Genomic DNA, 18,857 nt, shown 5'->3' with positions numbered 1-18,857 from the left:
TAACAAGACAATTTTAATGCCACTTGGAAGAGATGTGGAGTTCGGAGTGGTTTAACAAGACAGTTTTAATGCCCCTTGGAAGAGACGTGGAAGTCACAGTAGCTTAACAAGACGGTTTTAATGCCCCTTGTAACAGACGTGGAGTTCAGAGTGGTTTTACAAGACGGTTATAATGCCCCTTGGAAGAGACGCGGAGGTCCCAGTGGAATAAAAAGACAATATCAATGACTCTTGGAAGAGATGTGGAGGTCACTGTAGCTTAACAAGACAATTTTAATGCCCCTTGGAAGAGACGTGGAACTCAGAGTGGTTTAACAAGACGGTTTTAATGCCCTTTGGAAGAGACGTGGAGGTCACAGAAGCTTAACAAGACGGTTTTAATGCCCCTTGGAAGAGACGTTGATTTCAGAGTGGGTTAACAAGATGGTTTTAATGCACCTTGGATGAGACATGGAGGTCCCAGTGGAATAAAAAGACAATATCAATGCCCCTTGGATGAGTGGTTCAGGTCCCAGTGGAATAAAAAGACAATATCAATGCCCCTTGGAAGAGTGGTGGAGGTTACAATGGAATAAAAAAACAATATCAATGCCCCTTGGAAGAGTGGTGGAGGTCGCAATGGAATTCAAAGACAATATCAATACCCCTTGGAAGAGTGGTGGAGGCCCCAGTGGAATTAAAAGACAATATCAATGACCCTTGGAAGAGACGTGGAGGTCACCGTAGATTAACAAGACAATTTTAATGCCCCTTGGAAGAGACGTGGAGTTCAGATTGGTTTAACAAGATGGTTTTAATGCCCCTTGGAAGAGACGTGGAGGTCACAGTAGCTTAACAATTCAAAGAACCTCGGCACTCAATCGTCCTTTTGCAAGAGAAAATTTATTGACTTTGTGAAATAAACTGCACACGGAAATCACACCAAAACGTTTCTGTCTTAGCGACCTTCTTCAGTTGACTGTAGAAAATAGAACAATGTCATAGACGATTAGATACAGAAAGATCAAAATATAATTTCTAGATAACACAGTGAAAAAGAACAGCATATTCCAAATAGTGAAAAAAACAAAGAGAAAAAGAAATTTTTCTATTTCATTATACAAGTGTGCACATTAATGCATAAGTGAAATATATAGTATATACATACATAGTATATACTTTAGTAATATGCAGAGAGATAACAAAGGTGGGGAGGGGGGGGAGGAGAAGGACTGGGAGAAGGGGACACAGGGATGGAACAAATAGGCTAGAGGAAAGGGGAAGAAAAAACAGAAAACAAAATCGCTGGCAGTAGTGGACACATACCGGGTAATTCTGCGGGAGATATGAGCAACAAATGGGTCCCAATGGGGCTGCCTAAAGGTGAGAGGGTAAAAGGAATCAGAGGCAAAGACCTCACAGAGAGCTCCAGAGAAGCGTGCTGTGCCAAAGGTTACCTGTTGAGAAGCACGTGGGGGCATAGACATCGCAACGCGGTCTCCACCGCTAGTTGGAGTAGCCACAAGTGCAGAGAGGGAGGTTTATAAAGAGCCTAAATGGGCAAAATGAAAAAAACGCGCGAACCCGTGGCGCCGGACCGCGCATGCCCGGAAGTGCCATATGACGCAACCGAAAATGACGCGAGCGGGTCACCATCTGCGTTCCACTAGGGGGAGAACGCATACCGGAAGTTCCGGTGTGGTACAAACAGGAAGTGACGAAAGCCGGTGCGTTCCATGGAGGGATATCTTGCATTCCAGGATGATGCACGTAGCCAGGGGAGGGGAACAACGAGAGGTATAGATGGAAAACGAAGGGGAGGTGGGAGAGGACCACAGTACAAGGTGAATCTGCAACAAAAGAGATAAAAGTTAGAGCGCAAATACGATCTTACACAACCACAACAGTCAAAGTCGCGATGGTAGATTTGTTATGGGGTAACACTGCGTCAAAACAGTAATAAATAACAGACAGAGTATACGATAATGTATAACAGTGAACCGGATGGACAAAAGTATCTTGGGCCCACATGCATGGGATGATCCACCCAGATTAAGGACCCAGGTGATAATATATCAAGAGGTGTAGCACAGCTACTATATATAAACAGATGGAGGAGTAAGGGAGACTTTAGTTAAAGGAGAGGAGATCGTATTCCCTATTTGGTCCCCTGGGGGAAAGGGTGTCCAATGTGTGGATCCAGAAGGCTTCCCTCTGTTTAAGGAGCAGGATCCTGTCTCCACCGCGGCGCGGCGGTACCACTTGTTCCAGAACCTGGAACCTAAGTTGGGAGATGTTGTGACCTGAAGTAATGAAATGATGTGGGATCGGTAAGAGTAGATTTTTACACCTGACCGTAGATTTGTGCTTTGAAATTCTATCACGGATTGGTTGAGTGGTTTCGTCTACGTAGAGAAGGCCGCATGGACATTTGAAGAGGTAGATGACAAACGAGCTGTCACACATGAAATACCCTTTGATAGTATATTTCCTGCCGGTGTGCGGATGGTAAATTGAATTCCCTTTGGTGACATTGTTACATTGTCTACAGTGAAGGCAAGGGAAGGTACCAGTTTTAGGTTGTTGAAGGAAGCGCTGTGTCGAGAGAGATCTGTTAGTACCAATGTCAGCTCTGAAGCAGGGCATAAAAGGCCTTTGAAAGCCAGCAATAGAGGGATAGCCAGTGCGTAACATGCCCCAATGTCTAAGTATGGTTTTGTGCAACACATAGGCAAATGGGTGGAAAGTGTGGACAAAAGGGATACAGCAAGAGTTATCAGGGCATGCACGGGAAGACTCACTTGAAAATTGGAGAAGCGCTTGTGGACAGCCCCTGTTAGTGAATTTGCGGTTCATTTCATGAAGTCTGTGTTGGCGGGTGACGGGATCGGACACTATGCGTTCTACCCTTTTGAACTGGGATTTGGGTATGGATTTCTTGACATGCACAGGATGGTTGCTGGTATAGTGCAACAGTCCGTTGCGGTCCGTGGGCTTTGAATATAGGTCTGTAGTGAGAAAGCCATTATCATCTTTGATGACTAGTGTATCAAGGAAACTAATCTGGTGTAAATCATATGTAATGGTGAATGTGAGGTCGGGCCATGCAGAGTTAAGATCGGTGAAGAATGATTCAAGTGTAGATAAAGGACCGTCCCAGATACAAAAAATGTCATCGATAAATCTCTTCCAGACAACGGAATGTGACTGGAAGAGAGGATGGGTGTAGACAATGTCGTCCTCGAAAGCCTCCATGTAGCAGTTAGCGTAAGGTGGTGCCACATTAGAGCCCATTGCAGTGCCTTTTGTTTGTGGGTAGTATCTGTCTTGAAACAGAAAATAATTTTTGTGAAGTATGATTGATAGTAAGTCAATCACTAAGCCAGTAATCTGTGGTTCTGTATGGGATTGGGTCAAGAGAGACTTGACTGTATGGATACCCATGACATGTGGAATAGACGTATAAAGACTCTTCACATCCAATGAAACCAAAAAGGCAGATGAAGGAATCTGTCTGTGATCGGCCAGAATCTTAAGAAAAGAGCCCGTGTCAAGTAGGAAAGAGGGGCTTTTTTGGATGAGAGGAGTGATTAATTTCTCCACAAAAATGGAAAGAGGGGAAAACAATGAGTCTGTAGAAGCTACAATGGGACGACCCGGGGGTTCTACAAGGCTCTTGTGTATCTTCGGTAGGACGTAGAACACCGGGGTAATTGGGTTTATTTTAGTGAGGTATTCACTTGTTTTGGTATCGATAGTCCTAGCTTTAAGGTGACGCTCAATGGTATCACGTATCAGATCCCTGAGTTCGGGGGTAGGGTCCCGAGGTAGCTGATGGTAAGTTGTGGTGTCACTCAGTTGGCGTTCAACTTCCTTAATGTATTGGGCCTTGTCCATAACGACAATGGCACCCCCCTTGTCCGCCGGTTTAATGATCAAATCATTGTCATCACGCAGGCTGCGTAGTGCCTGTTGGTCTAAAGCAGATAGGTTGGGTTCGAAGTGTAATTTCCCTCTATCCATATTGGACTGTAATCCTCTAAAAGCTGAATCAATAAAACCTATGAATGTTTCGAGAGCATGAGAGTTGTGGGGGGGCCTGTATGTGCTCTTGGTATAAAGACCCAAACTTTTAGCAGTGATGGCTACATCAGTGTTAGGGGTCGGAGTTTGTTGTGTAATATCGGAGGGTGTAGGGCCTTGATCGAAGTGGACCTTGAGCCTAAGGGAACGGTAGAAACGTTGTAACTCCATGTCCAACTTAAAGGTATTTAACCTCATTGTTGGACAGAAAGTAAGACCTTTTTGCAGTACAGATAACTGGGCCATGTTTAGAGTCTTTGAAGAAATATTTACCACCAAGTGGGGCGCGTCTGGGACCTGGTCACTCTGCCGTAGTCTGTACTATCTACGATGCCTGCCGCCCCTCCTCGTTTTCTTCGTGACGGGTATCTCCGCGGATGACTTAAAAAACGAGAGGGATTTATGAGCCGGTCCCGTCTCTCAGGTTCGGAGCCAGAGGAGGACGCGTCAGTCGAAAGGTGGGTGAACCGTGATGAATGGCCACCCGGTTGATATCGTTCCTGCCACCGGTACACCCTATTCGCCTCGTAGTCCTCTGCGTCGCGTTGGAACTTGGCCCTTTTCTTGGATTCAGTATCTCTCTTATGTTGGTCAACGTTGGATTGGATTCTGGTTTTTAGGTTGGACCAATCATCCGGTTGCAGAGTCGAGGTAAGTTGTGATTCCGTACTGGTGATAAGCTCCTTTGTAGATGATATGGCTTTATGCAGGTAATCGACGGTCAATAACATGAGGTCGAAGGAGCATTTATTCAGGATCTGTTCGAATCTGTTGTTGTAGTCAGGCAGATCAGAAAAGAGAGTAGGTCTGAGTGGTACTCTGAGGCCCCTCGGGATCCTTTGTACTTTGAGGTATTCAGTCAAGGTAGTGCAGTGTAGTTCTAGATTCACCAGGTGGCGGTGGTCCTTCTCTAGGTTGCGCCCTCTCGTCTCGCCTGGGGGCACCCTCAAGAAATCGCTTGATATACAGGTACGAGCCAGGATTGTGTTGGTTTCTTCCACATTGTAGGAGAAAGTAGATGAGGACATATCCCCAAGGGGTGCAAGTGGACCGGTATCGGTAAGTAAAAATATAAATCACTGCACTCCCTATGAGTGTGCGCGAGTAGGGGCCGAACCCTGGTATATCAGTTCAAAGAACCTCGGCACTCAATCGTCCTTTTGCAATAGAAAATTTATTGACTTTGTGAAATAAACTGCACACAGAAATAACACCAAAACGTTTCGGTCTTAGCGACCTTCTTCAGTTGACTGTACAAAATAGAACAATGTCATAGACGATTAGATACAGAAAGATCAAAATATCATTTCTAGATAACACAGTGAAAAAGAACAGCATATTCCAAATAGTGAAAAAAACAAAGAGAAAAAGAAATTTTTCTATTTCATTATACAAGTGTGCACATTAATGCATAAGTGAAATATATAGTATATACATACATAGTATATACTTTAGTAATATGCAGAGAGATAACAAAGGAGGGGAGGGGGGGAAGGAGAAGGACTGGGAGAAGGGGACACAGGGATGGAACAAATAGGCTAGAGGGAAAGGGGAAGAAAAAACAAAAAACAAAATCTCTGGCAGTAGTGGGCACATACCGGGTAATTCTGAGGGAGATATGAGCAACAAATGAGTCCCAATGGGGCTGCCTAAAGGTGAGAGGGTAAAAGGAATCAGAGGCAAAGACCTCACAGAGAGCTCCAGAGAAGCGTGCTGTGCCAAAGGTTACCTGTTGAGAAGCGCGTGGGGGCATAGACATCGCAACGCGGTCTCCACCGCTAGTTGGAGTAGCCACAAGTGCAGAGAGGGAGGTTTATAAAGGGCCTAAATGGGCAAAATGATAAAACGCGCGAACCCGTGGCGCCGGACCGCGCATGCCCGGAAGTACCAGGGTTCGGCCCCTACTCGCGCACACTCATAGGGAGTGCAGTGATTTATATTTTTACTTACCGATACCGGTCCACTTGCACCCCTTGGGGATATGTCCTCATCTACTTTCTCCTACAATGTGGAAGAAACCAACACAATCCTGGCTCGTACCTGTATATCAAGCGATTTCTTGAGGGTGCCCCCAGGCGAGACGAGAGGGCGCAACCTAGAGAAGGACCACCGCCACCTGGTAAATCTAGAACTACACTGCACTACCTTGACTGAATACCTCAAAGTACAAAGGATCCCGAGGGGCCTCAGAGTACCACTCAGACCTACTCTCTTTTCTGATCTGCCTGACTACAACAACAGATTCGAACAGATCCTGAATAAATCCTCCTTCGACCTCATGTTATTGACCGTCGATTACCTGCATAAAGCCATATCATCTACAAAGGAGCTTATCACCAGTACGGAATCACAACTTACCTCGACTCTGCAACCGGATGATTGGTCCAACCTGAAAACCAGAATCCAATCCAACGTTGACCAACATAAGAGAGATACTGAATCCAAGAAAAGGGCCAACTTCCAACGCGACGCAGAGGACTACGAGGCGAATAGGGTGTACCGGTGGCAGGAACGATATCCACCGGGTGGCCATTCATCACGGTTCACCCACCTTTCAACTGACGCATCCTCCTCTGGCTCTGAACCTGAGAGACGGGACCGGCTCATAAATCGCTCTCGTTTTTTAGGTCATCCGCGGAGATACCCGTCACGAAGAAAACGAGGAGGGGCGGCAGGCATCGTAGACAGTACAGACTACGGCAGAGTGACCAGGTCCCAGACACGCCCCACTTGGTGGTAAATATTTCTTCAAAGACTCTAAACATGGCCCAGTTATCTGTACTGCAAAAAGGTCTTACTTTCTGTCCAACAATGAGGTTTAATACCTTTAAGTTGGACATGGAGTTACAACGTTTCTACCGTTCCCTTAGGCTCAAGGTCCACTTCGATCAAGGCCCTACACCCTCCGATATTACACAACAAACTCCGACCCCTAACACTGATGTAGCCATCACTGCTAAAAGTTTGGGTCTTTATACCAAGAGCACATACAGGCCCCCCCACAACTCTCATGCTCTCGAAACATTCATAGGTTTTATTGATTCAGCTTTTAGAGGATTACAGTCCAATATGGATAGAGGGAAATTACACTTCGAACCCAACCTATCTGCTTTAGACCAACAGGCACTACGCAGCCTGCGTGATGACAATGATTTGATCATTAAACCGGCGGACAAGGGGGGTGCCATTGTCGTTATGGACAAGGCCCAATACATTAGGGAAGTTGAACGCCCACTGAGTGACACCACAACTTACCATCAGCTACCTCGGGACCCTACCCCCGAACTCAGGGATCTGATACGTGATACCATTGAGCGTCACCTTAAAGCTAGGACTATCGATACCAAAACAAGTGAATACCTCACTAAAATAAACCCAATTACCCCGGTGTTCTACGTCCTACCGAAGATACACGAGAGCCTTGTAGAACCCCCGGGTCATCCCATTGTAGCTTCTACAGACTCATTGTTTTCCCCTCTTTCCATTTTTGTGGAGAAATTAATCACTCCTCTCATCCAAAAAAGCCCCTCTTTCCTACTTGACACGGGCTCTTTTCTTAAGATTCTGGCCGATCACAGACAGATTCCTTCATCTGCCTTTTTGGTTTCATTGGATGTGAAGAGTCTTTATACGTCTATTCCACATGTCATGGGTATCCATACAGTCAAGTCTCTCTTGACCCAATCCCATACAGACCCACAGATTAATGACTTAGTGATTGACTTACTATCAATCATACTTCACAAAAATTATTTTCTGTTTCAAGACAGATACTATCTACAAACAAAAGGCACTGCAATGGGCTCTAATGTGGCACCACCTTACGCTAACTGCTACATGGCGGCTTTCGAAGACGACATTGTCTACACCCATCCTCTCTTCCAGTCACATTCCATTGTCTGGAAGAGATTTATAGATGACATTTTTTGTATCTGGGACGGTCCTTTATCTACACTTGAATCATTCATCACCGATCTTAACTCTGCATGGCCCGACCTCACGTTCACCATTACATATGATTTACACCAGATTAGTTTCCTTGATACACTAGTCATCAAAGAGGATAATGGCTTTCTCACTACAGACTTATATTCAAAGCCCACGGACCGCAACGGACTGTTGCACTATACCAGCAACCATCCTGTGCATGTCAAGAAATCCATACCCAAATCCCAGTTCAAAAGGGTAGAACGCATAGTGTCCGATCCTGTCACCCGCCAACACAGACTTCATGAAATGAACCGCAAATTCACTAACAGGGGCTATCCACAAGCGCTTCTCCAATCTTCAAGTGAGTCTTCCCGTGCATGCCCTGATAACTCTTGTCGTATCCCTTTTGTCCACACTTTCCACCCATTTGCCTATGTGTTGCACAAAACCATACGTAGACATTGGGGCATATTACGCACTGGCTATCCCTCTATTGCTGGCTTTCAAAGGCCTTTTATGCCCTGCTTCAAGCGCTCCCCCAATTTGAGAGACTCACTTGTCAGAGCTGACATTGGTACTAACAGATCTCTCTCGACACAACGCTTCCTTCAACAACCTAAAACTGGTATCTTCCCTTGCCTTCACTGTAGACAATGTAACAATGTCACCAAAGGGAATTCAATCTACCATCCGCACACCGGCAGGAAATATACTATCAAAGGGTATTTCACGTGTGACAGCTCGTTTGTCGTCTACCTCTTCAAATGTCCATGCGGCCTTCTCTACGTAGGCGAAACCACGCAATCAATCCGTGATAGAATTTCAAAGCACAAATCTCTGGTCAGGTGTAAAAATCTACTCTTACCGATCCCCCACCATTTCATTACTTCAGGTCACAACATTTCCCAACTTAGGTTCCAGGTTCTGGAACAAGTGGTACCGCCGCGCCGCGGTGGAGACAGGATCCTGCTCCTTAAACAGAGGGAAGCCTTCTGGATCCACACGTTGGACACCCTATCCCCCAGGGGACTAAATAGGGAATACGATCATCTCTCCTTTAACTAAAGTCTCCCTTACTCCTCCATCTGTTTATATACAGTAGCTGTGCTACACCTCTTGATATATTATCACCTGGGTTCTTAATCTGGGTGGATCATAACATGCATGTGTGCCCAAGATACTTTTGTCCATCCGGTTCACTGTTATACATTATCGTATACTCTGTCTGTTATTTATTACTGTTTTGACGCAGTGTTACCCCATAACAAATCTACCATCGCGACTTTGACTGTTGTGGTTGTGTAAGATCGTATTTGCGCTCTAACTTTTATCTCTTTTGTTGCAGATTCACCTTGTACTGTGGTCCTCTGACACCTCCCCTTCGTTTTCCATCTATACCTCTCGTTGTTCCCCTCCCCTGGCTACGTGCATCATCCTGGAACGCAAGATATCCCTCCATGGAACGCACCGGCTTTCGTCACTTCCTGTTTGTACCACACCATAACTTCCGGTATGCGTTCTCCCCCTAGTAGAACGCAGACGGTGACCCGCTCCCGTCATTTCCGGTTGCGTCGTATGGCACTTCCGGGCATGCGCGGTCCGGCGCCACGGTTTCACGCGTTTTTTTCATTTTGCCAATTTAGGCCCTTTATAAACCTCCCTCTCTGCACTTGTGGCTACTCCAACTAGCGGTGGAGACCGCGTTGCGATGTCTATGCCCCCACGCGCTTCTCAACAGGTAACCTTTGGCACAGCACGCTTCTCTGGAGGTCTCTGTGAGGTCTTTGCCTCTGATTCCTTTTACCCTCTCACCTTTAGGCAGCCCCATTTGGACCCATTTGTTGCTCATATCTCCTGCAGAATTACCCGGTATGTGCCCACTACTGCCAGCGATTTTGTTTTTTGTTTTTTATTTTTCTTCCCCTTTCCCTCTAGCCTATTTGTTCCATCCCTGTGTCCCCTTCTCCCAGTCCTTCTCCTTTCCCTCCCCTCCCCTCCTTTGTTAACTCTCTGCATATTACTAAAGTATATACTATGTATGTATATACTATATATTTCACTTATGCATTAATGTGCACACTTGTATAATGAAATAGAAAAATTTCTTTTTCTCTTTGTTTTTTTCACTATTTGGAATATGCTGTTCTTTTTCACTGTGTTATCTAGAAATGATATTTTGATCTTTCTGTATCTAATCGTCTATGACATTGTTCTATTTTCTACAGTCAACTGAAGAAGGTCGCTAAGACCGAAACGTTTTGGTGTAATTTCTGTGTGCAGTTTATTTCACAAAGTCAATAAATTTTCTCTTGCAAAAGGACGATTGAGTGCCGAGGTTCTTTGAACTGATATACCAGGGTTCGGCCCCTATTCACGCACACTCATAGGGAGTGCAGTGATTTATATTTTTACAGTAGCTTAACAAGACAGTTTTAATGCCCCTTGGAAGAGACTTGGAGGTCCTAATGGAATAAAAAGACAATATCAATGCCCCTTGGAAGAGTGGTGGAGGTTTCAGTGGAACAAAAAGACAATATCAATGCCCCTTGGAAGAGTGGTGGAAGTCATAGTGGAATGAAAAGACAATATCAATGCCCATTGAAAGAGTGGTGGAGGTCGCAGTGGAATAAAAAGACAATATCAATGCCCCTTGGAAGAGACGTGGAGGTCACCGTAGCTTAACAAGACGATTTTAATGCCCCTTGGAAGAGACGTGGAGTTCAGATTGGTTTAACAAGACGGTTTTAATGCCCCTTGGAAGAGACGTGGAGGTTACAGTAGCTTAACAAGACGATTTTAAAGGCCCCTTGGAAGAGACCTGGAGTTTACAGTGGTTTAACAAGGTGGTTTTAATGCCACTTGGAAGAGACGTGGAGGTCCCAGTGGAATAAAAAGACAATATCAATGCCCCTTGGAAGAGTGGTGGAGGTCCCAGTGGAATAAAAAGAAAATATCAATGCCCCTTGGAAGAGTGGATGAGGTCGCAGTGGAATAAAAAGACAATATCAATGACTCTTGGAAGAGACGTGGTGGTCACAGTAGTTTAACAAGACAATTTTAATGCCACTTGGAAGAGATATGGAGGTCGGAGTGGTTTAACAAGACAGTTTTAATGCCCCTTGGAAGAGACGTGGAGGTCACAGTAGCTTAACAAGACGGTTTTAATGCCCCTCGGAACAGACGTGGAGTTCAGAGTGGTTTTACAAGACGGTTATAATGCCCCTTGGAAGAGACGCGGAGGTCAAAGTGGATTAAAAAGACAATATCAATGACTCTTGGAAGAGACGTGGAGGTCACAGTAGCTTAACAAGACAATTTTAATGCCCCTTGGAAAAGACGTGAAGATCCCAGTGGAATAAAAAGACAATATCAATGCCACTTGGAAGTGTGGTGAAGGTCCCAGTGGAATAAAAAGACAATATCAATGCCTCTTGGAAGAGTGGTGGAGGTTACAATGGAATAAAAAGACAATATCAATGCCCTTTGGAAGAGTGGTGGAGGTTGCAGAGGAATACAAAGACAATATCAATGCCCCTTGGAAGAGTGGTGGAGGTCCCAGTGGAACAAAAAGACAATATTAATGACCCTTGGAAGAGACGTGGAGGTCACAGTAGCTTAACAAGACAGTTTTAATGCCCCTTGGAAGAGACGTGGAGTTCAGCGTGGTTCAACAACACGGTTTAATGCCCCTTGGAAGAGACATGGAGGTCACAGTAGCTTAGCAAGATGGTTTTAATGCCTCTTGGAAGAGACATGGAGGTCCTAGTGCAATAAAAAGACAATATTAATGCCCCTTGGAAGAGTGGTGGAGGTTACAATGGAATAAAAAGACAATATCAATGCCGCTTGGAAGAGTGGTGGAGGTCGCAGTGGAATAAAAAGACAATATCAATGCCCCTTGGAAGAGTGGTGGAGGTCGCAGTGGAATAAAAAAACATTTTCAATGACCTTTAGAAGATTTGTGGAGGTCCCAGTGGAATAAAAAGACAATATCAATGACCCTTGGAAGAGACGTGGAAGTCACAGTAGCTTAACAAGATGATTTTAATGCCCCTTGGAAGAGACGTGGAGTTCAGAGTGGTTTAACTAGACGGTTTTAATGCCCCTTGGAAGAGATGTGGAGTCTCAGTGGAATAAAAAGACAATATCAATGCCCCTTGGAAGAGTGGTGGAGGTCACAGTGGAACAAAAAGACAATATTAATGACCCTTGGAAGAGACGTGGAGGTCACAGTAGCTTATCAAGACAGTTTTAATGCCCCTTGGAAGAGACATGGAGTTCAGAGTGGTTCAGCAAGACAGTTTAATGCCCCTTGGAAGAGACATGGAGGTCACAGTAGCTTAGCAAGATGGTTTTAATGCCTCTTGGAAGAGACATGGAGGTCCTAGTGGAAAAAAAAGACAATATCAATGCCCCTTGGAAGAGTGGTGGAGGTTACAATGGAATAAAAATACATTATCAATGCCCCTTGGAAGAGTGGTGGAGGTCGCAGTGGCATAAAAAGACAATATCAATGCCCCTTGGAAGAGTGGTGGAGGTCGCAGTGGAATAAAAAAACAATATCAATTACCTTTAGAAGATTGGTGGAGGTCGCAGTGGAATAAAAAGACAATATCAATGACCCTTGGAAGAGACGTGGAAGTCACAGTAGCTTAACAAGACGATTTTAATGCCCCTTGGAAGAGACGTGGAGTTCAGATTGGTTTAACTAGACGGTTTTAATGCCCCTTGGAAGAGATGTGGAGTCCCAGTGGAATATAAAGACAATATCAATGCCCCTTGGAAGAGTGGTGGAGGTCCCAGTGGAATAAAAGGATAATATCAATGCCCCTTTGAAGAGTGGTGGAGGTTACAATGGAATAAAAAGACAATATCAATGCCCTTTGGAAGAGTGGTCGAGGTCACAGTGGAATAAAAAGACAATATCAATGGCCCTTGGAAGAGTGGTGAAGGTCCCAATGGAATAAAAAGACAATATCAATGACCCTTGGAAGAGACATGGCGGTCACAGTAGCTTAGCAAGACGGTTTTAATGCCTCTTGGAAGAGAAATGGAGGTCGTAGTGGAATAAAAAGACAATATCAATGCCCCTTGGAAGAGTGGTGGAGGTTACAGTGGAATAAAAAGACAATATCAATGCACCTTGGAAGAGTGGTGGAGGTCGTAGTGGAATAAAAAGACAATATCAATGCCCATTGGAAGAGTGGTGGAGGTCGCAGTGGAATAAAAAGACAATATGCATGTCCCTTGGAAGAGACGTGGAGGTCACAGTAGCTTAACAAGACGATTTTAATGCCCCTTGGAAGAGACGTGGAGTTCAGAGTGGTTTAACAAGACGACTTTAATGCCCCTTGGAAGAGACGTGGAGGTCACAGTAACTTAACAAGACGGTTTTAATGCCCCTTGGAAGACACGTGGAGTTCAGAGTGGTTTAACAAGACGGTTTTAATCCCTCTTGGAAGAGACTTGGACGTCCCAGTGGAATAAAAAGACAATATCAGTGCCCCTTGGAAGAGTGGTAGAGGTCCCAGTGGAATAAAAAGACAATATCAATGCAACTTGGAAGAGTGGTGGAGGTCCCAGTGGAATAAAAAGACAATATCAATGCCCCTTGGAAGAGTGGTTGAGGTCGCAGTGGAATAAAAAGACAATATCTATGCCCCTTGGAAGAGTGGTGGAGGTCCATGTGGAATAAAAAGACAATATCAATGACCCTTGGAAGAGACGTGGAGGTCACAGTAGCTTACCAAGACGATTTTAAAGCCCTTTGGAAGAGACATGGAGTTCAGAGTGGTTTAACAAGACGTTTATAATGCCCCTTGGAAGAGACGTGGAGGTCACAGTGGAATAAAAAGAAAATATCAATGACTCTTGGAAGAGATGATGAGGTCACAGTAGCTTAACAACACAATTTTAATGCCCCTTGGAAGAGATGTGGAGTTCAGGGTGGTTTAACAAGACGGTTTTAATGCCCCTTGAAAGAGACGTGGATATCACAGTAGCTTAACAAGACGGTTTTAATGCCCCTTGGATGAGACGTGGAGGTCCTAGAGGAATAAAAAGACAATATCAATGCCCCTTGGATAATTTGTGGAGGTCCCAGTGGAATAAAAAGACAATAACAATGCCCCTTGGATGAGTGGTGGAGGTTACAGTGGAATAAAAAGACAATATCAATGCCCCTTGGATGAGTGGTGGAGGTCGCAGTGGAATAAAAAGACAATATCAATGACCAAAGAAGAGACGTGGAGGTCACAGTAGCTTATCAAGACAGTTTTAATGTCCCTTGGAAGAGACGTGGAGTTCCCAGTGGAATAAATAGACAATATCAATGCACCTTGGAAGATTGGTTGAGGTCGCAGTGGAATAAAAAGACAATATCAATGCCCATTGGAAGAGTGGTGGAGGTCGCAGTGGAATAAAAAGACAATATGCATGTCCCTTGGAAGAGACGTGGAGGTCACAGTAGCTTAACAAGACGATTTTAATGCCCCTTGGAAGAGACGTGGAGTTCAGAGTGGTTTAACAAGACGATTTTAATGCCCCTTGGAAGAGACGTGGAGGTCACAGTAGCTTAACAAGACGGTTTTAATGCCCCTTGGAAGACACGTGGAGTTCAGAGTGGTTTAACAAGACGGTTTTAATCCCTCTTGGAAGAGACTTGGACGTCCCAGTGGAATAAAAAGACAATATCAGTGCCCCTTGGAAGAGTGGTAGAGGTCCCAGTGGAATAAAAAGACAATATCAATGCAACTTGGAAGAGTGGTGGAGGTCCCAGTGGAATAAAAAGACAATATCAATGCCCCTTGGAAGAGTGGTTGAGGTCGCAGTGGAATAAAAAGACAATATCTATGCCCCTTGGAAGAGTGGTGGAGGTCCATGTGGAATAAAAAGACAATATCAATGACCCTTGGAAGAGACGTGGAGGTCACAGTAGCTTACCAAGACGATTTTAAAGCCCTTTGGAAGAGACATGGAGTTCAGAGTGGTTTAACAAGACGTTTATAATGCCCCTTGGAAGAGACGTGGAGGTCACAGTGGAATAAAAAGAAAATATCAATGACTCTTGGAAGAGATGATGAGGTCACAGTAGCTTAACAACACAATTTTAATGCCCCTTGGAAGAGATGTGGAGTTCAGGGTGGTTTAACAAGACGGTTTTAATGCCCCTTGAAAGAGACGTGGATATTACAGTAGCTTAACAAGACGGTTTTAATGCCCCTTGGATGAGACGTGGAGGTCCTAGAGGAATAAAAAGACAATATCAATGCCCCTTGGATAATTTGTGGAGGTCCCAGTGGAATAAAAAGACAATAACAATGCCCCTTGGATGAGTGGTGGAGGTTACAGTGGAATAAAAAGACAATATCAATGCCCCTTGGATGAGTGGTGGAGGTCGCAGTGGAATAAAAAGACAATATCAATGACCAAAGAAGAGACGTGGAGGTCACAGTAGCTTATCAAGACAGTTTTAATGCCCCTTGGAAGAGACGTGGAGTTCCCAGTGGAATAAATAGACAATATCAATGCACCTTGGAAGATTGGTTGAGGTCGCAGTGGAATAAAAAGACAATATCAATGCCCCTTGGAAGAGTTGTGGAGGTCCCAGTGGAATAAAAAGACAATATCAATGACCCTTGGAAGAGATGTGGAGGTCACAGTAGCTGAACAAGACAATTTTAATGCCCCTTGGAAGAGACGTGGATTTCAGAGTGGTTTAACAAGACGGTTATAATGCCCCTTGGAAGAGACGTGGAGGTCACTTTGGAATAATAGGACAATATCAATGACTCTTGGAAGAGACGTCGAGATCACAGAAGCTTAACAAGACAATTTTAATGCCCCTTGGAAGAGACGTGGAGTTCTGAGTGGTTTAACAAGACGGTTTTAATGCCCCTTGGAAGAGACGTGGAGGTCACAGTAGCTTAACAAGACGGTTTTAATGCCCCTTGGAAGAGACGTTGAGTTCAGAGTGGGTTAACAAGACGGTTTTAATGCACCTTGGATGAGACGTGGAGGTCCCAGTGGAATAAAGAGACAATATCAATGCCCCTTGGACGAGTGGTTCAGGTCCCAGTGGAATAAAAAGACAATATCAATGCCCCTTGGAAGAGTGGTGGAGGTTACAATGGAATAAAAAGACAATATCAATGCCCCTTGGAAGAGCGGTGGAGGTCGCAGTGGAATTCAAAGACAATATCAATGCCCTTGGAAGAGTGGTGAAGGCCCCAGTGGAATAAAAAGACAATATCAATGACCCTTGGAAGAGACGTGGAGGTCACCGTAGCTTAACAAGACGGTTTTATTGCCCCTTGGAAGAGACGTGGAGTTCAGATTGGTTTAACAAGATGGTTTTAATGCCCCTTTGAAGAGACGTGGAGGTCACAGTAGCTTAACAAGACAGTTTTAATGCCCCTTGGAAGAGACTTGGAGGTCCTAATGGAATAAAAAGACAACATCAATGCCCCTTGGAAGAGTGGTGGAGGTTACAGTGGAACAAAAAGACAATATCAATGCCCTTTGGCAGAGTGGTGGAGGTCGTAGTGGAATAAAAAGTCAATATCAATGCCCCTTGGAAGAGTGGTGGAGGTCCCAGTGGAATAAAAAGACAATATCAATGACCCTTGGAAGAGACGTGGAGGTCACAGTAGCGTACAAAGACGATTTTAAACCCCCAGAAGAGACGAGGAGTTCAGAGTGGTTTAACAAGACGTTTGTAATGCCCCTTGGAAGAGACGTGGAGGTCATAGTGGAATAAAAAGAAAATATCAATGACTCTTGGAAGAGATGAGGAGGTCACAGTTGCTTAACAACACAATTTTAATGCCCCTTGGAAGAGAAGTGGAGTACAGGGTGGTTTAACAAGACGGTTTTAATGCCCATTGGAAGAGACGTGGATATCACAGTAGCTTAACAAGACGGTTTTAATGCCCCTTGGATGAGACGTGGAGGTCCTAGAGGAATAAAAAGACAATATAAATGCCCCTTGGACGATTTGTGGAGGTCCCAGTGGAATAAAAAGACAATATCAATGCCCGTTGGAAGAGTGGTGGAGGTCGCAGTGGAATAAAAAGGCAATATCAATGCCCATTGGAAGAGTGGTGGAGGTCCCAGTGGAATAAAAAGACAATATCAATGACCCTTGCAAGAGACGTGGAGGTCATATTAGCTTAAAAAACAGTTTCAATGCCCCTTGGAAGAGACGTGGAGTTCAGAGTGGTTCAACAAGATGGTTTTAATGCCACTTGGAAGAGACGTGGAGGTCACAGTAGCTTAACAAGACAGTTTTAATGCCTCTTGGAAGAGACATGTAGGTCCTAGTGGAATAAAAAGAAAATATCAATGCCCCTTGGAAGAGTGGTGGAGGTTACAGTATAATAAATAGACAATATCAACGTCCCTTGGAGGAGTGGTGGAATTCGTGGTGGAATTCGTAGTGGAATAAAAAGACAATATCAATGGCCCTTGAAAAAGTGGTGGAGGTCGCAGTGGAATAAAAAGACAATATCAATGACCCTTGAAAGAGACGTGGAGGTGACAGTAGCTTAACAATACAATTTTAATGACCCTTGGAAGAGACATGGAGTTCAGAGTTGTTTAACAAGACGGTTTTAATGCCCTTTGGAAGAGATGTGGAGGTCACAGTAGCTTAAAAAGACAGTTTTAATGCCCCTTGGTAGAGACGTGGAGTTCAGAGAGGTTCAACAAGAAGGTTTTAATGCCCCTTGGAAGAGACGTTGAGGTCACAGTAGCTTAACAAGACGGTTTTAATGCCTCTTGGAAGAAACATGGAGGTCCTAGTGGAATAAAATGACAATATCAATGCACCTTGGAAGAGTGGTGGAGGTTACAGTGGAATAAAAAGACAATATCAATGCCCCTTGAAAGAGTGGTGGAGGTCGTAGTGGAATAAAAAGACAATATCAATGCCCCTTGGAAGAGTGGTGGAGGTCGCCGTGGAATAAGAGACAATATCAATGACCCTTGGAAGAGACGTGGAGGTCACAGTAGCTTAACAAGACGATTTCAATGCCCCTTGGAAGAGACGTGGAGTACAGAGTGGTTTAACAAGACGGTTTTAATGCCCCTTGGAAGAGACGTGGAGGTTGCAGTAGCTTAACAAGACGGTTTTAATGCCCCTTGGAAGAAACGTGGAGGTCCCAGTGGAATAAAAAGACTATATCAATGACTCTTGGAAGAGACGTGGAGGTCACAGTAGCTTAACAAGACGGTTTTAATGCCAATTGGAAGAGACCTGGAGTTCAGAGTGGTTTAAAAAGACGGTTTTAATGCCCCTTGGAAGAGACGTGTTGGTCCCAGTGGAATAAAAGACAATATCAATTCCCCTTGGAAGAGTGGTTGAGGTCCCAGTTGAATAAAAAGACAATATCAATGCCCCTTGGAGTAGCGGTTGAGGTAGCAGTGGAATAAAAAGACAATATCAATGCCCCTTGGAAGAATGGTGGAGGTACCTGTTGAATAAAAAGACAATATCAATGACTCTTGGAAGAGACATGGAGGTCACAGAAGCTTAGCAAGACAATTTTAATGACCCTTGGAAGAGACGTGGAGTTCAAAGTGGTATAACAAGACAGTTTTAATGCCCCTTGGAAGAGACGTGGAGGTCACAGTAGCTTAAGAAGACGGTTTTAATGCCCCTTGGGAGAGACGTGTAGTTCAGCGTGGTTTAACAAGACGGTTTTAATGCCCCTTGGAAGAGACGTGGAGTCTCAGTGGAATAAAAAGACTATATCAATGCCACTTGGACGAGTGGTTCAGATCCCAGTGGAATAAAAAGACAATATCAATGCCCCTTGGAAGAGTGTTGGAGGTTACAAAGGACTAAAAAGACAATATCAATGCCC

This window comes from Phyllobates terribilis, unplaced genomic scaffold, assembly GCF_046119375.1.
Source record: "Phyllobates terribilis strain yellow unplaced genomic scaffold, ASM4611937v1 Scaffold_9__5_contigs__length_417890890, whole genome shotgun sequence".
Classification (NCBI taxonomy): domain Eukaryota; kingdom Metazoa; phylum Chordata; class Amphibia; order Anura; family Dendrobatidae; genus Phyllobates; species Phyllobates terribilis.
Note: the sequence above shows the minus strand (reverse complement) of the source record.